The sequence below is a fragment of the Leptinotarsa decemlineata genome, unplaced genomic scaffold (genome assembly GCF_025532065.1).
Source record: "Leptinotarsa decemlineata unplaced genomic scaffold, Ldec_3_MD MMD2_tig00078422_RagTag_RagTag, whole genome shotgun sequence".
In the NCBI taxonomy this organism is placed as follows: Eukaryota; Metazoa; Arthropoda; class Insecta; order Coleoptera; family Chrysomelidae; genus Leptinotarsa; species Leptinotarsa decemlineata.
This window is the reverse complement of record NW_027412747.1, coordinates 13,312,011-13,339,076: the sequence shown is the minus strand read 5'-3', so window position 1 is coordinate 13,339,076 and position 27,066 is coordinate 13,312,011. Positions and strand designations below refer to the sequence as shown.

At 35.9% G+C, this 27,066-nt stretch overlaps 1 protein-coding gene and 1 pseudogene across 3 annotated transcripts in view; both read left to right on the top strand.

Annotated features, from left to right (window-relative positions):
* The window catches only part of ITR (inotocin receptor), a 275,665-nt gene that overhangs the window by 146,117 nt on the left and 102,482 nt on the right, over positions 1–27,066 (top strand). The window lies entirely within an intron of this gene.
* LOC141487318 (ubiquitin carboxyl-terminal hydrolase 2 pseudogene) lies at positions 428–1,570 on the top strand (annotated as a pseudogene).

Genomic DNA, 27,066 nt, shown 5'->3' with positions numbered 1-27,066 from the left:
TGTATGGTCATACAGTTTCCGGTCAGAGCTGCCTAAAAAAAAACAGGAACCAGTATTTTTTTTTATCTAATACTCCAAGCCATACATAAACTCCGCATATCAGAAGAAGAATGATGAATTCTACCAGTGAGAACCGAGCCTATTCATTTTCAATTCAGAGAATTAGTATCGCCATCCAAAGGGGTAATGCCACATCGATATTGGGTACTCTTTCGTCTACTCAAAAATTAGATGAAATATTCCTGAACCCACAAATCAAATCAAAATTTCCTATGAACATCGCAAAATGGAGTAAGCAGATTGATCACTTCCCAATTGTATCAGAAGATGAAGAGGAAAATAAACAAGTTCTGGAATTATCTTTCTCTCCCAAATTCGGAAAAACCACCATGAATATATCTGATTTAGTTTCAATAAATTCAACTTCAAATTCCTCATTCCGATGGTCCAACGATGGGAAGAATCATTGATCTGTGATTACTGGAAAGAAAACAGCGGTGGCGAACGTATCACCAACAGCTACAACACAATTAGATCAGTGATACGTTCCTCAGTCAAAACCCTTGGGCTTAATGGGTTGAAAAATATTGGCAACACCTATTTCATGAACAGTGTAATCCAATGTTTATCCAATACGAGATGGCTACTGGAATATTTGAAAAAAGATGAGTACATCAAAGATATCAATATTAATATTTTCAGTTCGAAAGGTGCTTTAATCAAAGCTTCTGCAGAAGTTATCAAGGAATTGTGGTCAGAAAATTCATCTGATAGAGAAATGAACACAGTCTCCTTAAAAAGTCAGATTCAGAGTTTTGCCCCTCGATTCATAGGTCATGCGCATCAAGACGCCCAGGAGTTCCTTCGTTATCTTTTAGAAGGTTTACATGATAACGTTAATAGATTTATTGAGAAACCTAAACCGACCTTAACGGAGATTAACGAAAAATTGAGCGACAGCGAAAAAGCACAAAAGTCATGGCTGATTTATTTGAGTACATATAACTCTAAGATTGTAGATAATTTCGTTGGTCAATTAAAATACACGATGAAGTGCACACATTGTGGACAGTCATCTATAACCTTCGATCCTTTCTGGGATGTGTCACTCCCCATACCAGAAAGAACTAACCAATTGAGTTTATCACAGTGCTTGGATTTCTTCACAAGAGAGGAAACTTTGGATGGACATGAAAAACCGACGTGTTCAAGTTGCAAAGAAAGAAAAACATGCACAAAGTCCCTATCGATCCATAAGTTTCCCCATATTTCAGTTATTCATTTTAAAAGATTTTCTCTAACAGAAATATTTAGAGGCAAGTTGAATGTTGCCATCGAATTTCCACTAGATGGATTAGATATGAACAATTATGCAGCAGATAATGTGACTCCTTGTCGCTATAATCTATATGCACTTTCGACTCACAGTGGGTCTACCTACAGCGGACATTATACAGCATTCTGCAGGCATCCTCATAATGGCACGTGGAACGAATACAATGATTTACAAGTGTCACCAATTTTTACAAAATCGCTTGTGAGTGGAGATGCATACATCCTCTTTTATTAAAAGGAGGAAACGAGTTCGCACCTTCGAGCGTTTTGTAAAGTTATTTTTGAACTGTTCATTTTAATGTCATGTATTATCTATTTTGATAATAAAAAAATATGTCAAAATATTCCTTACCATATACGTGGTTCACGATACATCATCAAATGTTCAAATCGCCTTCATTGTTCCTCAAACAATTAGAATTTTTATGGCAGGTTCCCTTCAGATGCAGTCTTACGAACTCTTACGATTTCGTATCAGTAAAATTTTGTACGAAATCTCAACCAACGCTTTTTAATTCCTGTAAATCGTTCTGCAATGTGACGGAGCTCCATTATGTAGAAAATACTGATATTTTTTCAAAATGTTCTAAGGCAAAACTTCCAACAACTCAACTAGAGGCTCCGACAAGAATTTCAAATATGATTCCCCTATCAAAAATGTCTCAAAAAAGTGGGGACCTATAATCTTGGTGTCTAGCACACCAAACTAAACATTAACTCCAAATCTTTCTTGGACACTTGTAGCTCTGAAAGAAGGAATTTTCTGCTCGCCAGTGATAATGAATATTTCTGTTGAACCATTCGTTATTTTTGAACCTACCCTCATCACACCATGAAATTTTATTACAGATTTAATTATCCTGACGTTGTTATCTGAGTAGCCATCTATAAAATATGTTTCTCCTATTATGGTCCGTTAAAAATGGTGGGTTATTTCGACTTTGTGACGTTTAAATTTATCCCTCCCCAAAATTTTGATAGCACTTTGATGTGCTATGTGATATTTCTTTGTTTCTTTGTACAAATCCTGAATCGAATACATATCACTTCATCATTACTGAGAATGTCACTCTTCGTCGAGAGGCGAAAACAAATTTTTTTCAATGTCTTTAGATCTTTTATCCAGCACTAGTTTATCTTTGAACATCATGTCAGCTTTTCTTGAGGAATTCGCTGTTCTACATTATTAATTTGAATATGCAAACAAACAAGCTATATATATTTAGAATGAAAACATTTCTTCCAAGACTTACCCCAGTTTTTGTTTATCATAAATATTTAACATGCGTCCCATTCACTTCCTAACAATAATGAAGTCTGTTCGAAAATGTATTTCTCACATTTGGGAATGTTACAGAAGTAATTTCGTTGCAAACACCTCATTTTCTACACACGAGCCCTGGAATGGACTGTGATTCTATATCGTACACTCAATATATAACATATCTCCTCAAAAAATCTAGAGGTGACACATCAGGTCATCTAATGGGTAACTCTGAAAGACTACTTACGACTAGTTACCGGTTTTGATAACTGACAAATCTGTTTTCAACAGATAGTACGTTTCGGGATGATAAGGTACATCATCATAATGGAAAGCTGGTTCGAACGTTCCTATATGATAATTATCCAAACCAATATAATTATCCAAAACGTGTTATTTCAGGTTGGCCCGCTAGATCACCTTATATGATGCCCCACGACTGCTTGTGAAAATTCTTGGAATCTTATATTTACGTCACAAAACACCAGTCCATTTCAGAGTTCATGGATAAAATTGGTAGAGAAATATAATATTAATATATTTGTTGTTTGTTTGCAGATTTTTTCAATATATACTGCTTATTACTCAGAAAACGACTAGTCGATTTACAAAAATGAACCAATGTTGGCTGGTGAATTGAAATCTTTGTCAAACGATCTATTACAAAATCCTTCGTAGTATTGATCTGTTACAAAATCTTGGTAGCGAGTAATGCAACACTATCTTTTTTGTCTTTTTGGAAGTTATTCCGGCTTTAACTGTACCAAAATATTGCACGCTTTGATGGCATTTCGTTAGTTTTCTCTACATTGTATTCTGAACTCTTGTCCATTCCCCATTCGAGGTTACGGAAAAACCTGTAATTTATAGTTTGCCAGTTGACATATGCTAATTGAGTTACAAAAAGTTTGCGAAGATGGATTTCATTAAAAGCTTTAACTCAGATTATGTCTGGCTAAAGTTTTCACACTAGCTGTTCCTGGGATGCGCTTTTGTTCAGGTCGTAGACAGAAACCTGTAGTAGCATACTTTGAAAGATATAAAAAAATCACCTTTGGAACAGTGCAAACGATAAGCATGATGATTCTCTAACTAATACGTTTCCAAAGCATTTTACTGACCCTGGGGTGATAATCCATTAATTTAACTTTGACATTATAGCTTGTCTCTTCAATTTTCTCAAAGAACGTTTCTCATAAATAGTCATTGATAGTCCTCTTCAGATTTCTCGAAGACTGTTTACTACAAATAGCCTTCGATAGTTCTGTCTCGGAAATCTTCACCACCAACGCTAGTGTTCCTATGTGATCCAAAATGTCTCCTATCCTGTTTCTAATATGCATTAACCTTTTGTTAGATACCAAATGTCAGCTGCTAATGTATATTCTTCTTGACAACAACATATTGTAAATCTGGTAAACATGTTTTGGCTAAACATGGGTTTGATGAAGGCTTACAACTTTCCATTCTGTTTATACCTACAATTGCTCTAATTGCTCTTTTTTGGAGTGAAAAAATAGTCTGTAAGTAGATAGAGTGTTCCGAATTTGATAATCCATATGGCATAACATTATGAAATTGTGAATGATATGTCATGATAGCCGCTTCCCTACCTAAATTAATTTTAACTTGTCTAATAGCATAAATGGCCTTAGATAACCTACTCGAAAGTTTGTCTGTGTGAGTTTTCCACGACAAGTTGCTGTCCAAGTAAATTCCTAAAGTCTTTAACGACTGAGCATCATTTCCTTGGTTCAAGAATATCATAGAAGCTGTTTTCGCTTTATTGATTTGTAATTTATTTGCGTTAAACCAATCATTAGCTGACTCAGTTATGTCCTGGATAACGGTGGTTTCCTCTCCTTGTCTCACCCTCGTATAAAATGTTGTGTCGTCGGCATATAAGACAGTCTTCATATTAATTGAAGAGGGCAAATCGTTTATATATATATATATATATATATATATATATATATATATATATATATATATTTGGAAAACCGAGAATTTGACAATATCAATTTTATTTTTTTCTGACTTTATTTGAAAAGATATCAAAAAACGAATAACACTTTTTCATTGGCACTTTCAAGGTACTACACGATGGTATTTTTAGTTCTTATATCCGACGTTTCGTTTTCAAAAAACCATCATCAACTTTATTTTTTTAAACAGCCAGAAAAAAAAGTACATGCTGTATCTGATTCCATTTTTTATTACGAATTCAACGATGTAACACATGCCATTGTTTTCTTTTTAGTTTAAGGGAATATTGCATTTTTTCTATTTTTAAAATGTATTTTTAAGTAGGTTAATAATGATTTTTCTAAAGTAATGAAAACAACAAAGAAATTAACGCATTTTTTATTTAATTCAAAGGAGGTGTTCAAACAGGTTTCCGTTATTTTCCAAACATAAGTATGATCTTCTAACTGTAGAACTTAAAACATCACGTAACATCTCTGGTGTAATACTGTTAAATGCGACAGTTACACATTCTCGTAACTGCTGTTCAGTTTCAAAAGAAGTCCAGAGGAGTTAAGTCAGGGGATCGCGCTGGCCAAGACACTTCACTAAAGGTTCCAATCCACCTTCCAGGAAATCGCTGCGAAAGATACTCTCGAACTTGTCTAGAATTATGTGCAGGAGCACCGTCTTGTTGAAACCAACAGTTATTGACCTGTGCCAGAGGTAAATTATCTAAACAGTCTTCTACATATTTTTGCAATAAATGATGGTATGGTTCGGCGGTCAAAGAATTATAGTAAAAAAACGGACCTAGTATTTTAGTTCCTAAAATTGCACACCACATATTAAACCCAAAACGTTCTTGATGTCTTGATATTTTCTTAACACGCGGATTTTGCTGAGCCCAGTAATGCGTATTGCGGCGGTTGAAGATACCATTATTAGTGACCATACTTTCGTCGGACCATATTATTTTTGAAGGAAAATTATAATCTTCTTCACACGCGCGTGTATACCATTCGCAAAAATTTTGGCGCCGTTCGAAATCCCCTGGTTTAAGTCTTTGGCAAATCCTAAATTTATAGGGGTGATATCTATTTTTACGCGAAATAAATTGAGCTGTGGATTTGGCTACTCCTACATTATTTTCGATTTGCCTAGTTGATATTTCAGGGTTCTCAACAACTGCTTGTAAAACATTATTTTGCGTTCCTTCTGAAGATTCCTTTTTTCGAGATAAAACAGGCTTTTTGAATGAACCATATTCTTTTAAATTTCGAGCCAGCTCTAAGAAAATGGACTTACATGGCTGCTTTCTGTCTGGATATGTATTAAGATACATTGCTGCTGTATTTACAGTATTTTTGTGGCACAAAATGTAGCACGTTAGCATGTCAAACTTTTCTTCATGGCTATAATGCTCACCCGGCATATTCGACGATAATAACACAATATTATCTATTCAACAATAAACAATAATAACGACAACAGTAACAATAACTCTAAAAACAACAACTCGACAAACAGGCTAACAACAACGACAATTACTATTTTATCGTGTAATTAAATAATATTTGACAGGCTCGGTGACAGGTATTTACGTCAAAGCATTTGTTTGCAACGCCTACTTAAAGATTTTTTTTAAAATAGAAAAAATGTAATTTTCCTTCAAACTAAAAAGAAAACAATGGCATGTGATACATCGTTGAATTTGTAATAAAAAATGAAATCAGATACAGGGTGTACTTTTGTTTCGGGTCATATAAAAAAAATAAAGTTGATGATGGTTTCTTGAAAACGAAACGTCGGATATAAAATCTAAAAATACCATCGTGTAGTACCTTAAAAGTGCCAATGAAAAAGTGTTATTCGTTTTTTGATATCTTTTCAAATAAAGTCAGAAAAAAATAAAATTGATATTGTCAAATTCTCGTTTTTCCCAAATATCTCAGCAGGCCATGAAAATTCTTCAAGTTTCTAAACGGCATGTAAATAAGCTTTAAAGAACACAACTTTTTCCTAATTTAACCTAAGCTGTATCTCCAACAGGTACTGAGATTTCCATGCTTAGGATCCTTATCTTGGACACACTGTATATAAAATGAAACAAGTAGTGGACATAACACTGGAGTGTTATGTCCACTATATATATATATATATATATATATATATATATATATATATATATATATATATATATATATATATATAAGAAACAGCAAGGGTCTAAGGATACTGCCTTGTGGTACTCCATTTTTTATTGAGGATTGTTTACTGAATTTATTGTCATGGTACACAGATTGTGTTCGATTTGTCATATAAGATCTCATCAAATCAAGAGATATACCTCTGAGACCATAGTATTCCAGCTTTTCGAGTAAAATATTTTTTGAGACACAATCGACACACAATCGAAAGCTTTACTCAAATCAACAAATACTGCCAAGGTTGATACTTTGTCTTCGAATGCCTCTCCTATGAAATTGGCTAGCTCAAAAACTGCCCCAGCAGTACTTTTCCGCTTTCTAAATCCAAACTGCGAACTCGTGAATAAGTTATTTTGTTCTAAAAACGAGGCTACTCGTATTGCAATTATTTTTTCAGCAATTCTACCCAAAATGGGGACCAATGCAATTGGTCTGTGGTTTGATATCGATGTTGTATCTCCTGATTTGAATATTGGTATCACTTTTGCGATTTTTAGTTTATCCAGAAATATTCCAGTTGTTAATATATTATTTATTATCTGACTTATTGGTTTTAGTAATGCATCTAGGTTTTCTTTATACATACACACTGAGTGGTTGTAGATGTCAGTTGAATTGGAATTTTTGAATGATTTTATTATATCAGTTATTTCTTCTTCTGTTGGAGGATAGATGAAAAGTGAATTTCCATTTACGGTAGTAGGGGATTTACCCAGATGTGTTGAGAAATGAGCTTTCGAAGGTGGAATTTCATTGATTATTTCATTTACAATATTCACAAAGTAATTGTTAAATTCTTCTGCAGATATCGTCGTAGTTATCTTTTTTTTAGGTTTCCTTCCTGTATTGGTGTTGATGTGCTCCCAGATAGCTTTTGGTCTATTAGACGACTCGCGAATATTATTCAGCGCCACTTGCTATTTCCTATTAATAAGTAGTTGTTCATACTCGGATTTCTTTAATTTGAATTGTTCTTTTAATTCTTTATTATTTGGTAATTTCAACTCTATTAAATGGTTTAAGTTGGTAATTTCTGTCTTGGCTTTTATAATGCTAACCGACTATAGCTTCTTTATTTTTCCGGTAATTATCACCCTTCACCTTGATTAACGGAAAGCTCATTTCGTGGTAATATTGAAAAATATTCAGAAATGTTTCAGTGCACTCATTGAAATCTGTTATTCCATCTAAAGCAACCCAATTTTCTGCAGAAAGGAAATTTTTAAATAATTGCTCATTTTCATCCTGGCCTTCAAAGGTGAAAAGGCACTTCCTGACTGCGCCACGCAAATTCGCGAGACTTCCTGGTCTCCAGAAAGTGAGAAGGCACTTCCTGGCTGCACCACCTAGATTCATCACGCAGATTCACAAGACCTCCTGGTCTTCAGAAGGTGAGAAGGCACTTCCTGGCTGCACCACCTAGATTCACCACGCAGATTTACAAGATCTCCTGCTCTTCAGAAGCTGAAGAGGCACTTCCTGGCTGTATTTCCTAGATTCACCACTCAGATTTATAAAACCGCCAGGTCTTGAGAAGGTGAGAAGGCACTTTCTAGCTGCATCACCTAGCTTCCTCAGAAGCTCTTGCTTTTGACCTGATGTTACCATAAATACCAAGAGTGACGCTAGGCTGAATTATGAATGCTCCGATGGGCTCAATTATCTTTGAAGGATAACAAAAGACAAAGATCATATCTGTGAAATCAACAGAAGACTCACTATACGAATATTAGTGGACCGCCTACAGAAACCTTCTTTGTCACTGATATTCGTGGACATATCAGTGTACATTATCTTTACCTTGTTTCAAAGTAAACATAATTTTGTTTAGTGTGTGGTCTGATTTTCTACAATTTCTCAATTTCTGTCATGAATCTTTCTCAGAAACATTTTCCAATTCAGTTGATTTTCGCCAGATATTATTTTCTCTCAAATGTTGTTGCGTTTTTTTCTTCCGTTTAATTATATTTTCAAATTCCACTCCGTTGAAGAGGCCATTAATTTCACCCTTCCGCATGACAGTTTATTTGTCTCCGCAACATTGAGTTTTAACTCAGATTTCGACTGTCACAGGCGTCCCTCCGTCTGCGAGTTTTTTCAAGTATTATTACAAGCACATTCTCTTGTAAATTGATCTTAGAACGAGTTTCTTGGCTGAAAAAAATGATTTCAGTATAACAGGGACGTGTATGTAAACTTTGGTACTAGATGGGCTCAAAAGTTTGTAGGATAACACACAGATGGCGCTTCTAGTATTTAATCCATATGATTTTCAGTTAACCCTAACCTTCAAAGTGGGTACCGCGCGAGCTCCCAATCGAACAAAAACAACAACGAATCAGTGATTCTGAGCAGTGTTTGAAGCTGTTGCATCATTAAATACCAGAGTTTATGCGTTGATATACAACAGTAGATGAAACATGGCTCCATCATATCACACCAGAATCGAAATGATCGTCATCTGAATCAATTAATCATTATTTTCTATTCTGTCCCCTTCGAACTAATCCCCCTTAGATATGATAAACTTGTGACAGTGTTTTTTCCAATCCTCGAAGCAGTTTTGATATGAATTTTTCAATATGTCTTTAAGCTCTCTCAGCGATTCGGTTTTTATGACCTCAATCGTCGTAAAACGCTGTTCTTTCATGAGTCTCTTCGACCTTGGGAACATAAAAAAGTTAGAGAGGGTCAAATCTGGTCGATACGGTGGCTGAGGTATTATCACGGTGTTGTTTTTAGCCAAAAAATTACGAACATTGACGAGTGAGTGCGGCAAAAGCCATGAATTGTTTTTCCACAATACCGGGAGTTTTTTTCGTGTTGCTTATCGCAAGCGGCACAAATCTTCAAGATGATACCTTCATCAAAACCTTGATATATGATCGAACATGTCCTGCTTTTTGGGTCTAGGGTCTCCCGGGCTCTTTCATTGAGACGATCGGACTTTGATTTCGATGTCATAACCATATACTCATGATTTGTCACCAGCTCTTTTAAGCAAATCTTGATCGCTGTTGACGTCATTGAATAATTCCTGAGCGATGCTCATGCGACGGTTTTTTTTGGTCGAAATTCAGCAATTTTGGAACGTCCTTCGCTGCCACGGTTTAAAAAAAAAAATGTGTTGCTGAAAAATGCGTTCGTGACGTAACAATCGTTTTTTGCAACTGAATCAGCCCACTTGCCAAAACGATAGACAACCTTGCACTTGTCCCTTCATAGAAAAAACTGATACAATAAAATACTTAGGGCTCCTAGTGGATCAGTGCCTTCGTTGGAATGATCATATTGACTATAAGGTGAAAAGCTCAGAAGTATAGTCAGTAGAGAAATGTTGCTTACTGTATATGATGCCCTGGCCGAATCCATTTTAAATAATATGGGGAGGAATATTCAAATCTTCCTTACGTAATTTAGAAATGATCCAAAACTCACTCATAAAAATTATGTTCAGAAAGAATAAATGCTACAATACTCAAGCATTATATGAAGAGAGTAGAATATATAGTGTAGTAAAACTGTTTACTTTCCGTTGTATATTATGGATAGCCAGTGATACGAGTACATATGTTCAGAATATATATATATATATATATATATATATATATATATATATATATATATATATATATATATATATATATATATATATATATATATATATATATATAATACTCGCTTAGACACTTCTCAGATTGCAAAGGTTCCACGATGCCGACTCGCTTAGACACTTCTCAGATTGCAAAGGTTCCACGATGCCGACTCGCTTAGACACTTCTCAGATTGCAAAGGTTCCACGATGCCGACTCACTCAAAATCAAAAATTTATTACATATATTGGACCACAACTCTACAATTCTTTACCGCCGTCACTAAAATGTATCAGAAGTTATACTAAATTGAAAATAGAATTGAAAACTTTTATCAATCACAACTACCATAGATTGAAAACAATACTGGATAGTTAACTAATTCACAATACTGCAATCACTCAATACAATGTCACAAGCTGTTGTTTCTGTATCTTCCTTCGTATTTGATGCTCTTATTATGCTAAAAGATTGCTCATCATTTTGGTCGTCCTTCTAGGACTTCCTAGAACTAATTAGTAGGTTTATCTTAGTTTGCAAATGTATTGGATTCGTGGCTGTAACACAAGCTTGGTTTAGATAGCCACAATCGTTCATAGATGTAATTTATAGTTCTGTAAAATGAGCTGTAATGGTATATATTTTATTTTAATCTGAATTGAATGAATTTGATTTGAAATTTGGGTATTGATGTGCTGAGACGTCCAGCGCGAGCGGCGTCATTCACATCTTCTCGACCTTCTGTGAAAAGCTTGTATCACTCGTATAAACAGTTCTCTGACTCAGAGTACAATCAACGTATGCCACTGTCAACATTTCAAGTGCTTTTAACCCTTTCATTCCATTTTTCACACAACATTTGATGAAAATTCTTTGATTTTTTTTTTCGATAGCAACATGCTAAAAAGCTTAAACTGTGAACATATGTTAGAGACAAGTGTAACAGCATAAAAAAATCGCTAATCGAATACACCTAGGTAGCTCGCGAAATTTGAACAGAATGACTATCAATAATGGTATATTATGGTATATTATCAATAATGGTATATCTCACAAGCGAGAAATGTGGCTCATGAGATTGAAGTGAAGAATTGACCTACTCTAGCCGGTACTTTATTTTTTCTATGACTCAGGAATATTTCAAAATAAGAACTGCGACAAAGCTACTGTGATAGAGAAAAATGTCATGATATATTTTTTGAAAATGAATTTATCAATTTGTGAATGACCTTGAAGGTAGTGGGTTATGTATCTCCTCAACTATGTGTAACTCGTCGAAGGTATGACTTATGGATCATTGACTACTCACCCAACAAAACACTTTTCCCCACTTCCATATAGGGTTTCGTACATTATCGTTATTTTTGACTGTCATTGTTTCATCAATACCAAAGTCTAAAAGTCTTTTGCCCTTAATAAAACGTTTTTCCTTCCCTGTTATTTCAGAATGTGACCTTTTAATTGGAAAGTTTCAAAATGATATTCAGAGGTAAAAAAATATCAAATCATGTTAGTAATTTCCGCTGTAATATGATTTCAGCAGGACTCACTTCAGTTAGTAAAGTGAAATTGGAAAAAATGACATTCAGAAAATCTGATGATTCAACTGAAAGAAACATTTTCAATGAAAGCAAGGAAAAAATCTTGAAATACAACAGCTCGGAAAAGAACGATAATCTCAAAACTGAAATTGAAAATTCAGAAAGTATCTCGCGGAAAAAAATATAGCAGGAATAAATAAACTCCCAGCAGAAATTTCTGCAGAATTTATTCATTCAGAAATTGGGAAACGAATTGATGTGTACAAAGAGAATAAAGGTTTATCAAACTTGAAAGTTTGAAAATGGAAAAGTACCCTAGTCGCCATACATGAAGACTTACATCGAATCGAATTTAAAAAAAAACAGAAAATACAAAAGTTGCTTCATTGAAGGAAATAAACTAGTCGACGACGGATAAAAACTTTCTCTTGAAGCAGTTCTCAATTCTGAAAACGAGGAGAGCAGATCTCAATTAGGAAACTGGTTATATAAATTCAGTTTTTATTGCTGTCATCAATTTAAATCTAAGCAACATTGTTTGATTGCGGGCTTATTAATGTGAGGTCGCTTCTCAATGATTTTGATATATCACCTAAGAGATAATAATCTTTTTCATTCATCAACATAATAAAAATAAAATAGAAAAATCCAGAACAATAATTGAGTGTCGATGAAAAGGTGAGGTATCAGCCTAGGCTGCTTTACAAATCAACCTTGCAAAAAAAATCAGAGAAAACTATACAAGTAATATTTGAGAATAGCGTATTGTAGAATAAATCATATTTATTTAAATAATACTTTAATCCACTTATTTCAGAACAATTTATGTTAGTGTAATTATAGAGTATAAAGGTATGAAAATCAAATTGGAGTAGTTAGTTGTTACCATATCGTAAATAATTATCATATACAGATCCATCTTTAAAGCAAATCTAAAGTGACTGAAGTAAGATTTCCAATTTCTTCTTGAAATTATATGAAGAGAAGTTTCAAAACTCCTTGGGAAGAGTGTTATGAAATTTGGTTGATGAATATGAAAAAGAACGTTGGTACAGGGCACTAGAGTGTTTGGGAATGACTAGCATATTCTTTTTTCTTGTGTTCACCCTTCTGAGGTTTTTAAACATGATAAGTTTATTAAGGTGATACGTAGGTTTGCCAGATGTTGAAACTTTGTGCGTCAAAGTAAGTTAATGGAGTTTTCGGAAGTTATATAATTTGAGCCATCCTGTTTCTTTATATTTTATAGTAATACGATAAAATTTCCGTATTTCATGAGACAAACGCTAGCAGAAATTTCGAATTTTCTGTAATCTAGCTGCATCAGCCTATAGAAATGCTGGGTCATACAGGCAGTTTCTTTTATCATGTGGTAACATTGCTGTATTCTAAACCGTGACAGATACGAAGACGATTAAATCGGAAAAAAGGTAACTGTCATCGGAATCAATACAGTGGTCGAAGAAAATTCACGGGGACTCTCGCACTTCTCGAGTTATACGGGGAAAACCAAAAATGCTGTTTTTCGTTTTTTTTTTTGAATGGAATTGTTATTTCCGAAAATATCAAAAACTATGACAATGTAATTAATGACAATGTAATAATAAATATTCGATAAAACGTTTCATGTCAACATGGCCACCATCAACTTCTTTCTTCAATAAGGACCTGTCTTTTTCATTACAGATATTAATAATGCGTCCAAGGGTATATCATATTTGATGTTTGATTAGCGTTTCATTTGGAATAACCACCATGATCAGTGACATTAATCAAACAGAAAAACAATTTATTTTATCATGAACTTTTGGGAAGAATGAAAGCAATACGGAAAATCAAAGCTACATGGCAATCTAAATTAAATGCTCGAATTGACAACCTCTTTGTTGAATGCACATAAGTTGTCGGTCCAGACAATTTCTGTGACCATTTTCTAGCATAATTGGTGTAATACTAATACATGCATCTCTTATTTTTTGTTTGAGATGGTCGATATCTGCACTTGGTGTTGAAAAAACTTCATCCTTTATGTATCCCCAGACAAAAAAATCTGAAGGAGTAAGATCTGGGGATCGAGCTGGCCAGTTAATTGGTCCATTGTTGCCAATCCATTTTTTTGGAATATTGCATCTAAATGCTCCCTAACTATTGCTGCATTATGGAAAGGAGCGCCGTCCTGTTGAAAATATTGAATTTCATGGTGGATATTCAGTAGCAATTCATCTAAGTAGCGATCGAATTCATTGGATAGAAAATGAAGATACATTCCACTATTCAAATGATCATCTTAAAAGAAAGGGGCAAAGATGTTTGTTCCCAACCAACCAAACATTTATTCCGAACCTTTCTTGGAAATTGGTTTCCCTATGTGAATGTTCATTTGTATTACACCACCTATAATGGATCTTTCTGGTAATGCTAATATATATTTTGTTTTTCGGGACTAATATAAGCTTTTCATTTTGTATTATGTACTCATGTAACTGGGTCTCATGACCTGTTGAATGTATTTTCTCAATAAATGAATAAATGAAGATCTGAGCTCTGATTCTATTTGGTAAAGAGTGCTCAGTTTCAATTCAGAGTTTAAATTTGACAAAATCAGTTCTAAAGATTGTCGTACATAGATCTCAATCAACAAATTGTCCCTACCGATTTGAAACTTCCGATACCCTTTGAGTAATTTTTATCAGTAGAATAATAACTTCCTAATAGCTGTCTGGCCCGATATCTCAAAGAAGTTGATTGAATAAGATACCGAAACGTACCTTCATTATCTAGAGAAAAATTCGCCCCAGAAAGATGACCAATTTTACTTGCACTATCAAATCTTTTGGGTTCTATCAATGGTCTTTTCATATTCCGTTTATTACTTGAACTAACACTAGATATTTCAGAGTGAGAATCCTTATTCGAGATTTCTACTTTAGCCTTAAATCGATTGTATTTCCATGAATACTCATCAGCTCGGGAAATTTCGGCATCAACATCGTCAACGGGCATATCATCTTGCAACACCAAGTGACATAATTATCTATCCATTTCCGTCATGGTTTTCAATTTCAACTCCATAACTCTCAGGTTACACTGTAGATCGGTTGGCCTCTGCAGCAATTTCATATCATATCATATAATCGGTCGAACGAAGTTCGGTGAAAAGTAACAGCCTTCAGAATCTTCTCCATCGTTTTTTCACGGTCGCCAAAAAATGTAACACACAAGTACACCTACCCAGTGTTTTGATATGTAACAAGGGTTCTTGAGTGACTTGAAGGTTGTTGAAATATGTCAAATGTATAATTTTCGAAAGTTATGTAACGATCCTATTATAAAATCATTAGATAGAAACCAAACTTCTGAAACTAAAAACATTTTTTAGTAACCAGAAAATATAGTCTGGTCAACGCAGATCATCTTCCAAATGTTAAGGCGAGCTTGGTGAACTTTATTTTTCCTTAATTTTTTTCAAATAACTCACTGATTTGTGAAGATATATATTGTTCGATCTCAATAAAGGAGTTCAATGTGATTTCAAAGTCTCCATTAGTTCTTACTGGATCTTACAAGTTACTGTCTAATTGAACTCTTCAGTTGTTTATATCACCCAGTAACTTTTCCAGGTGAACTTTTCAGAAGATTCTCTATTGATTTAGCTTTGTTTATTTTTTAGATTGTATCAGGTGAAAAACAGTGAAATACACAAAATTATTATCTTCAAATCAGATATAAAATTATCGTTAATACAAACAACTCTTCAAAAAAATTGTAATTCAGAACAGGAGCATCAATAACCATCCCTCTGATGAAAAAGTGTAATTCAGAGTGCGTTTACGAGTATAGTATAAATGAAGTCAAAACCATGGTATGAAAAGTAAATAGTTACCGAACGTTGGCAGTGTGCTGATGACAGCACACTTGTCTCGTCATTCCATTTGGTTTCCAGAATATCGGCTGCGCATACACATCTTCACCGGCAGCAGGTAGTCGTATATCTTAATGAGGATCTAGAAGTGATTTTGAATTGGGGTGGAAGTAACCAGGTTCAATTCAATGCCACAAAAACCCAGGCATCGGTTTTCTCCAAAAAGATAAATATCTCCATACCGGATATAATAATCTCAGGACAGACAATTCCGCTTCCTGCTTCGATAAGTTTCTTAAAATGGATACCAATATGTCTTGGCACAATCCTGCTGCTGGAATTGCAAAATCTGCTTCTGAAAAGCTTGGAACACTGTTCTGAACCAGAAAACTGTACACATCTCAGCAACTTTCGATGCTTTATAAAGCTCAGATCAAACCTTTTTTGGAGTATTGTTCTCTTGTATGGAGCTCCGCCCTAAGCATACCCTGAAACTACTGGATTTCATCCAGAAAAAAACCATCCTGATTGGAGACGCAAACATCACTTGCAACCTTGATAGTCTGGAACATCCGAAGTCTTCTATAGATATTTTGACTGGAAGTGTTCAAGTGACCTGGCACATTTGATTTAACCAAGAGCGGTACATATCACAAATACGCCACGGACTGTGGCTGCTCATCATTTTAAGGTTCAACTCAGTACATCTTGAATTTCACTGTTTAAGAACTCTTTCATTTAGAGAAGTGCGTTTATATGGATTAAATTTTTATGTGGATTTAATCTCCAACGCCTTAAGAAATCTCCTGTAGTACTTGTGTTTAGTATTCCATTCACTTTTCGAATTGACTTCGTAAAGACTATAACTCACTGTATTTTGTGACAAACGTTGGTGAACCCACCAGTAACATCGCTCGTTTTTTTGAACGAATAGACTTGTAAGTAACTTACAGAACAAATAATAATTTGAGCAAATTCATTGAAAACAATGAAGACAAAACTTCGGTGTCGGATAGAACAGAAGTGTGTAAGCTGACTTGTGCTTCTGGCCCAAATCTTCATATTGGCCAAACGAGAAGAACCTTCTACCAAAAAATGAAAGAACATAAGAGTAGTATGACGACTAATTATATATTCGCAAACAAACCATCTTTAACTAGATGGGTGTGAGTTTAACCACGACCATGACCACGACCACGACCAAACTCAATCTTTTGAAATGTTCACATATTCACAGTTTCAAGAACTCTGAAAATTTACTGAAAGAACAGATATAACTGAACTCCTCGCCTACGCTGAAACTGTTTTATAATATGGAAATGAGTGTTAAAAGATAAAACTGCATCGCAATATATTCAGCATCACCAATTCCGAAAGCCATCTCCAATTCAATGCATTCAGTTGATAGGTTGTTATGTTTCAGATTCTCTCCATGTTTCTCATTAATCATCGATGACATAGTATCACTAGGAAATCCCTGTAGCAAACTCCGAGATTAATCTTATTCCAAAGTATTTCCTACACGCGCAGTTCAAAGCTTTGATCATGTTGTTTCATTAGGGATTTAAATTAATGCTCTTATAGATTCAACAGCTCTTCATTTTCAATTGTCGATCTGTAAAGCTGATTCCAGAAGCTTGAAACCTCCTGGTCGCTAACCTGATTTTTCAAAATGATTCACTCAATCACAACCTTTCTTCATCACACGAGTTGAATTGTTTTCAATTCAGCAAGTTACACTTCTGAGATATCAATTTGAATTGCATGGTGTAAAGGTCAGTTATAATTGGCATAAAATGCTTGAGGAAATTAAAGTATTTATTTGATGAGGATTAAAATCTTATGCGTTTAAGAAGCCTTCCAATTACAATACGATTATGTGATCATTATTTCAAGCATTAAAATTATTATAGCAAAAAATTCTTAAAAGATAGATGTTCAACATGAGAACTTTTTTGTAAACCCATAGAATTGTAAACCCATAGAAAACAATATTCAGTGAATTATTTTATAATTCTGAATTTACACAGAAAATATACAGATATGTCTTCTTCTTCAATAATTCTGTTCAATGGTGAAAATCGTATGGAAATCTGTTGAGTTTTTTGCATTCAAACAGAACAACAGATGCTTATACGGACAACAGATGCTTTTACGGAATATTTGACAAAGTCAAATATTCCTTTCTGAACACCACAGATAAATTCCTATGAATATGGTTTGATTACTGTTACAATGACAAAAAATCATTATTTTCAAATCAGGTATGTAATGAACAACTCTTCAAAAACATTTGTAATCCAAAACAGGGGCGTCAGTAACGTTTCCTCAGATAAAAAAGTGGAAACCAGAGAGCCTTTGTGAGCAGAGGTTTAATAAATGACAAATTTACATCGCATTATATTTAGTAATACCAATTTCGAAAGCAATCTCCATTTTAATGAATTCAACTAACGATCCTATTTTTCAAATTCTCTTTATGTTGCTCATTAACCATCGATTATATGGTTGTTTCAAAAGTTTTTTCCGTTTTTATGTGTCTACTTTCAACTATAATATATCTCAGTGAATACTCATTCAATTCAATCGAAATAAGCGGCCTTTCAATCAGTGCTGCCCTTTTGTCAACATAACACGAGTCGATTGATTCCGTCAGCATGAGAATTGTTTGCTCGGAATTTGATGAAGTCGACGAAGGCCGTTCTTACCTGGCCCTGATCGGCGAAAGTTCTACCACTGACAAAGTTATCAAATTGCCTGAGAAGATGGTAGTCGGTTGGCGGGAGGACTCGTGAGTATGGTAGGTGAGGCAGAACTTCGACGCTCATTTCGTTCAATTTTTGGGCGGTGATTTGTGAAACGTTCAGACAGGCGTTGTCGTGGAGCAGGATCAAACCTCTCCTGTTCAGTGCCGGCTGCTGCTGATGAAATTTTTGGTACATTCCATCGATTTCCAAACAACAATGATTCTGATGTGATGGTTTGGTCGGTTGCAGAACCCAAGAAGTACTTGGGTTGCTCATCGGTGTCCAACCTCAGTACAAGCTCCGCCCACTCAGAGAACACAATGGGTTCATTCAGACTAAGTTAGATTCTTATTGAAAATTATATATTAAAAAAGTAAATCATCTCCCAAGTACCCCATAAAATTTTTCAGTTTTTATGTCAATTAACAACTGAGCAAGAGCAATTGAAAATGTAAGATCGCCCGCGATACATTTTGACGTCACACCAGGCGAAGAGCTTCGACCGGTGGCAACCGGGCCTGTATGTAGTCGGAGATTTTGAATCGCTGCCATCGCCGCCAGTACTCCCTTGTTACCGAGTCGATGTTGTGACGTCAAGCTTGACCACATTCAACTATAAATTTGAGGGGGAAGATGAAGGGTGAAAATTCAGATTTTTTGCAGATGTACTATTTGAAACATAAACTTTTAAATAATGAAATAAAAAAAAATGTTAAATGAGTCCATTGGAAACTTGGAAAAATCATGCTTTTCTACGATATTTCAGCTTAGTTTATGGAAATTAAGACGTGAAATAACATTTCCTAAGTGTTGGGGAAAATCTTTTGCAAAATTAGTAGCCTTCGTCAAACTTTTTAAATAGGGAAAAAGTTAATTTTTCTGAAAATGGCTTTTTCAGTTATTATCTCCTAAGAAGCATCGATAGGTCTTTTAATTAGCTTTCGTTTGACACATTGATCATGTCTCTAACGTGAAAGGATCAGATTTTATTTAGATTTGAGTTTGAAAAATAATATATTTTTCAAACGCATTTTACAGCCACAAGGAATGAGAATACCGAAAAATGTTCCGCGGAGAAGAAATAAAAATTTTTTGTAAAATTTTTGCAAATTCCGAGAGTGGCCGACTTTTGTTTACAACGAATTTCTAAGAAGGCACATCACCCATGGGCCAGACGACGTCTGATTGGCTGAAGAAATCGAATGATCTTATGGAGCTTCTGTGTTTTATGAAAAAGCGTGATTTTTCAAGGGATTCGATTGGCCGAACAGAGTTCGTCCAGTTATGTATAAATATTGGGATTTTTACATTTTCATGGCAGATACTTTCTGAATTAAGAATACGTTACATTTTGGTTATTTGAAAAGCATTCTACGAGTGAGTATTGCGATTCCTGGCTGAATATTGAGATTTGTTGGCTGTTATTCACGATTATTCGAAGGAGATTTCGAAAGGAATTCATTTGGAGAGCTCTACTTCGATTCTCTGGTTCTTTCCAGAACTAATTGAGAGAACAATTGCGTTTCTGGAGTTTTCGATGATTTTCTATTGGATTCATTGCAGATTTTTCGAGGAATTTCTTGGATTAAAAATTTTTGGTTCTTTTTAGGACCCGCTAGAGATTTGTAGGTGCATTGAGGATTGCAATTATTTGTGGATTGTTTAACCATACTTATGTCTGTCCAGGTTCTTGTTTGGCACCAAAATCCTAAGCAGGAAGACTACTAAAGGTCCCTACTAAAGTTGCCCAGACTCACGCGCCAGGCTAACCTTGCGGTGTTAACTGGCCTAGGTGTATCGAGATTAAACTTGGGGGGATCAAGCCATCATCAGATCAGTCCTTTCGGGCTATCGACTCAACGTAACCGTTGGGACCTTTCCAGGACATCGAAACCTTTCATCCACATACTGCAAACGGCCCTCATCTTAGGGTGCAGTTCACCAGTTAGGCTCCGTGTTCCTTAAAAGAATTAGCTCAGTTCACCCTGTAGGCCTTGGTTAGGAAATTAATTTCGCGATCCAAGGGTGAACTCAAAGTGTTACCTTTCCGTGAATCCTCCCCTCTGCCTCTCTCAAAGTCAGAGTCATAATTAGGGATTTTTGAAAAAATCGAAAATGCAGACTAGGGCAAGACAAGCGCGAGCGCCACTTGCAATGGATAGGACAGTGCCAAACCACGGGGTCAACCCTTTAGACCAACCTATCCTTAACTCAAACAATTTTAGCCGCCCTAGTGCGACTTCTACCGAGCGACGCGGAACTCCACTGGAATCTGTGTTCACCGGACACAGTATTCCACGAACTCCAGCAGAGATGGCTAGTCTGAGACCGTCTCTCGCTCAACGTATTCTTTTCGACGACGAAGACATTAGCAACTCTTCCGTGGTCGCACTTTCGACTCAATTGCAGGTCGAGTAGTTAGAAACAGCGAACTGCCACAAAGGACTATGTCCTCAAATCGCAGTAATAAATCGGCTTATCAATCTTTACTAAACCGCATTAGGGAATTTAACACTCCCCAGAACCAAAGCAACAGCATTTTCCAGGAGGAAAATGAGACAAGTTTCCAGGAGGAAAACAACGCCAGGGAACGTCAGGAGATGTTGCTCGACACTCATACTCGACATCAGATACAAAGGCTGGACACCAGGACCCAAAGCGCGCCCCAATTAGGACTCCGCGCAAGGTTAACTTCGACGAGAAAAACCCCTATGCTGAGATCGGCCGCCAAACCAGCTAGCCGTCCAAACACGTATGCGGGACAACCGGCAGGAGGGGAGGAATCCCTCCGAAAGCGACGATTCTGCCTGAAGGAAAAAATATTTTCAACATTCCGGAGATGTCGCCCACTTATGTGGCAACACCAAGACCTACAGTTCACAGGGTGTACAGCCACCCTGGGCCATTAACAAATTGCGGAGTAGCAAAGCCATTGTCGATCTCGACAAAGAGTTCATGAAGATATGGAAACAGATAGGAATTTCGAAACATGAGATATTTCGAAAATAAAGAGAGAAATTACGACGAATCGCCGGCGGGTTTTAAACGTGAAAATGAGATGGATGATGCACTGGAATGCAAAGAGGAGAAGGACGTCCGACGCCAGGCGTCGAGATGCCTGGCGTCGAGATGCCTTAGCGGTTATTGGGAGGAGTAGGATGTGTTGCGCGCAGGAGCGCCTCACATCTTGTACGAGCCAGGAACTGGTGCCCTAGCGGAAGAGCTAGGGGGTGTGGGTAGGCCAGGGGGTCAGCCTGAAGCCGAGAGAAGCTTGGGGTGGCTTCATGGCGGGGCCAGTCTTTCAACAAGGATGCATTCCCGAACCCAGAGCGAATTCAGGCATATCTACCTCCCGTCGGGCCCAGACAGCAGCAGAGTTCCGAAATCCCTGGGACTCAGTTCTGGGAGGCCAGCTGGCCGCCTCGACTCAACGGCGTGAATATGGTGATCGACGGGGTCGGCGATGCCTAACACGCCCCCGCAACGAAACCTATTTACCCCATAGGAGGACAAACTTCTCCAGTTGTCGTAGATGATCCATTTTCCACCACACGTGACGATCCGATCTTTTAGGTTGCACAGAAGCAAAGAAGAATAGACCTCGAAACGTGACCATTTCTGTCGATCGTTCAAAGTTTGGGGTACCTGCTTTTCGACTTTTCCAATACGTTTTGATCCATCAAAAACCATATGGGAACTGATGCCCAGTTCATTCACCATCGCAGGCACCCATTGTGGTGGGTCAGGGTCCTCAAATCCCCATTCTGGATTACTGTCGGTCGACCACTTCCGGGCTCATTTTTGAGGCCAAAATCTCCGGAAAGAAATTTCGCAAACCAACATCGAACAGTGACTACATTAACACTTATTAGGAAATTGATGTGTTTGGGAACCGTTCAGGAAGAAACCAGTTCCTGGACCTTTTTTTACGAGAAAGTAGCATTCTCTCGGCCTAGTCCGGTGAAGGTACGTACCTCCCGGACTAGGCCGGGAAGAATCACATCGTTGTTGTCATTGTAAATATGAAAATATCGGTACCATACCTACCAATATTTGAAGTATGAAGTATGGAGTTGAATTCTTAGGAACAATTGTCGATCTGTAAAGCTGATTTCGGGAGCTTGATACCTCCTGATCGCTAACCTGATTTTTCATAATGATTCACTACGTAAAGAAACTCAATCACAACCTTTCTTCATCACACGAGTTGAATTGGTTTTAATTCAGCAGTAACTCCTGAGACATCAATTTGAATTACATGTAATCCTAGCCACTTCCTCAAAGATTATTGCATTTATTAATAGAAATAATAATGGTTATAGAGAAACAAAATCAGAAGTCTTCAACAGCTTGCAAATCAACAAATTCATTAGGGAAGGAAATAATGAAATGGCTAATGCTAGAGGTAGTTTTAACAAAGTTTCACGATTATGAGGTGAAAAAGTATCAACTTAATTTGCTTTATTTTCAGGTAGCAACAATTATTGGGTTAGCCTGTAGACGGGAGTAACTAATAAAAAAATCAAGTTGATCTGATAAACGACAAGTGAAAATATCTGTGTGAAAATATCTTATTTCAAAACACATATCAAGAGAACTTTTGTTGTGTTGGGTAAAAAACCCGTTGTTGTAAAGGCAATATTTATATTTACAATCACCCCATACTCAATATAACAGATTATTCATGAACTACGAAAAAGGAAAATGTTTCATCCAGCCTGTTGGTATCCACAGTTTTGGAAATCTCAATTCGAGCATTGCAGAATTCTTAAATTTACCCAATCCTAAAAATTACACAGGCCATTGCATTCGTCGAACTTCTGCGAAGTTATTTGCTGATAACGGTGGCTGGAAGTCTACCAATGTCGCTGAATAATATATAGACAACTAGTTGTTACCCGCGGCTTCGGCCGCGCAGATTTTGATTTGTCACATTAAGTTTCGTGATAGACCATTTGATAAAATAGTTTCAATATTTTTTTGTCAACCCAAAACTTCAGGTTTCCAACTTCAAAACTGACGAAATTCAATACAATCTTTGAACCCCTTGGGAGTGGAAATTCCTGATATCCTTTCTTGATGCCTATTTACGGCATATTTCAAGATTCTAGGTTCAGTAGCTTCGGCTCTACGTTGATATAAGAGCGGGCAAGAGCTATCAATTTATATTTTAACTTTAAAAATACAGTAACTGAATAAATATGCCAACTGCACTAAGTAATCAATAGCTTCGTGAATCGATTATGTTACCTACAAAGAAATTCGCAAAAATAACACAACCGTCAACGACATCTGCCATCAAGCGTCTGCCCGCGTTCGGGTCACGTTCTTGGCGATAATGCTTCATTGATTGAGCTTAGACTGTTCCTCTACCCCCGCGCATCGTCACCCGTCGTCTTACAGTAGACGCGACGCGTAAAGGCTTACTTATCGTGATAACTTGTAAACGATTCGTTCAAATTACTTAGAGTGGAAGACAAAGTTCAACTATATCAAATACTTATAACGACAATTGTATCAATTTCTATAAGAATTTGACAGATATTCTGAAATGTGCATTATAATCAATTGAATTTATGGCTCAGTATTTTGCATATAGTGGCTACCACATAAGAGGTAGGTATATGCTATCGCGGACTTTTATTCAGAACTATTTGGGATAAACAATCTTACGGCACATTATCTGTATGTAACTCCAACGGTATAGGTAGCGCACGCCAAGATAGCTCTCAGGGAGCAAGAATTTTTCCGAACTACTTAACACTTTTTGTTAAAACATAACAAAAATTACACAAAACCTTCGTAAATTGTAGCCTATGTGTTATTTTGATGTATAAGCTGTATTTATGTAAAGTTTCATCTGAATCCGTTCAATCATTTAGACGTGAAAGAGCCACAAACAAACAAACATACCTACATACATACATTCATACATCCATCCTCACAAACTTTCACATTTATATCAGTTTGAAATAGAAATAATTGAATATAGATATAGATTCACTCACTAACAAAATTGCACTCACTAACAAAATTATATCAGATGAAAACCATCAATGTGGGATTTAAATATACCAAGTACTTCAAACAAATCAAATCCCTTCAATATAATTAATAGTTCAAAACATTATATTGATATAAATATAATGAAGAATTAGAATGTTTCTGTTGGAACCTATCTTCCGTTCGAATTTCAATATTCAATACAAATAAGTATTAAAATATCTGAATTTTTTTACAGACGAATGTAATGAATGAATGTGTCTCAAAGATCCATTATTCTACACGGTTCCCGAAAAAATAGGGTAAGCATCATGTCCGAAAACATTATTTTCCGGACTTGTCACATGAATTACCATACTGTTTTTTTGACCTTTCGCTAGTTAAGTTATCGTTTGTGAATTTTTACATAATTGTTGTGAAGGATAATAATAGCAATACATAATGCTTTATCCATTAATTTATAAATTTGAAGTAAATCGTGATATCAAAGTGAATGAAAAAACAATGTATAGGAAATAAACCAAACTTGCAATCAGGATACTTTTGAGTGTCATTCAACAACTGTTCTTACCACAGGGTACCTTTAACCTAGATGATAGAAACACATGGTTTCTCTCCGTAAAATATGTATATATCGAGTCTTATTAGGATATCTGTTTGATGTGAATGAATATGGAATAAATTTCGTCCCATTTATTAAAGAAATCATCAAAATCGGGTCTTGAATAAAGAAGTTGTTCAAGATCACAATTTGTTGATATTTCAAGGTAGCCTATTTTTGCACCTGGTTGTATATTTATGAATAATTTCGTGAACATCTGATTATGAATGTAATTGTTTAGAACTATTTTGGTCTATCTGCAGACGCCTCACAAAACATATCATCTGACGGATATTGTTTACTGAGGCACTTCTTTGATGAATAGTCAAATGGTGTACTCTGCCTGTACCTTTTTGAATATGAACCAATTTCCACGTTAGCTTTAGTGATTTCTCTAATGTCTGATGCATCCGATCACAGAACTCGCTTCTTGTTATTTTATTGTTTGTTGGTGGAATTTTTGAAAACGTGCTTATCATCCGTATCAGTGAAGGAATCGAAAAATACATGACACATAAAGCTGCGGTATAGAAGTCCGTTATATCTCGAAGTGGAGTGTAGTAGATTTACGATGCAGAACAACTCCAAGTCGTCTCCACAATTTAATATCACCCCCAGATGTTAGAAAGGTAATAACATCAACCAGTAGATGTTTCGAACCTATATAAGTTCATCATCAGCTAATTATTTAGAAATTCTTTAATAAAGAAAGAAAAACATACCAATAGTTAATACAATGAAGTATATAACTACTTACATGGAGAAGAAAATGTTTATAATGGAGAGAAGAAAATTATCACACGTTACCAATGAATAATTGGTCACAATGACATGTTAGTAGTAAAAAAAAATCATATTTAGTAATATGAAAGAAATTTATAATATCCTAGCTATAATTTACTGAAGTATGGGAGGCTTACAGTCTTTATACCCACTAATTAACATCAAAATCAAAAAAACCCACATGAAAACGAATTCTAATGGAAGATATCCGAACTAAATTGGATCAAAAAGAAGAATCAACTGTCAAAAATATATGAAGAAATAAAGTCGAGATGACACGAAACAGTGACAAGAGACCTGCAAACACACAAGGACCACTGCATACATATCAACCCGTGTTCTGAGCAAATAGATCACATACCATCTATACATGCCATCTTGTTACAATAATTTGTAAAAGTAATCCTATGAGTTGAACTGTAAGATAAATAAGGTCGGAATAACAATTGTTCCGATCAGCACCAATCTATTGCCCATACAAGGAATGAAGAAAAGGTGTCAAACAACTGGAGCAGACCACCAAACAACTCTACAACCATACTTTTCATTAGAATTCGTTTTCATGTGGGGTTTATTACACGCTTTATATTAGTTTCACCTGTATGTATGTATGTCTGTTTGTAACTCCCAAGCGCAGGATCTGTATTTGATAGATGACGCTGTACATAACCTCCTTGATATATCGCCATTATTGCTTGATCTATTCGCAGGCAGATGGCAGATGGCAGATGGCGACATTATTGCTTGATCTATTCGCGGGCAGATGGCGCTGTTCGTAACCTCCTTGATATATCGACATTATTTCTTCATCTATTCGCGGGCAGATGGCGCTGTATGTAACCTCCTTGATATATCGACATTATTTCTTCATCTATTCGCGGGCAGATGGTACTGTGAATAACCTCCTTGATATGATATATCGACATTATTGCTTGATCTATTCGCGGGCAGATGGCGCTGTACGTAACCTCCTTGATATATCGACATTATTGCTTGATCTATCCGCAGGCAGATGGCGCCTTCTGTCCGCCCTCTGTTGGAGATTCACTATACTACCTGCCTTTCAGTATTACTAAAAGAAACGCTTTTAAAGATCATCGTACTTAAAAGTTAAAAATAATTTTGTTTTAAATAAGCCTGAAACAGTAACGAACGAAAAATA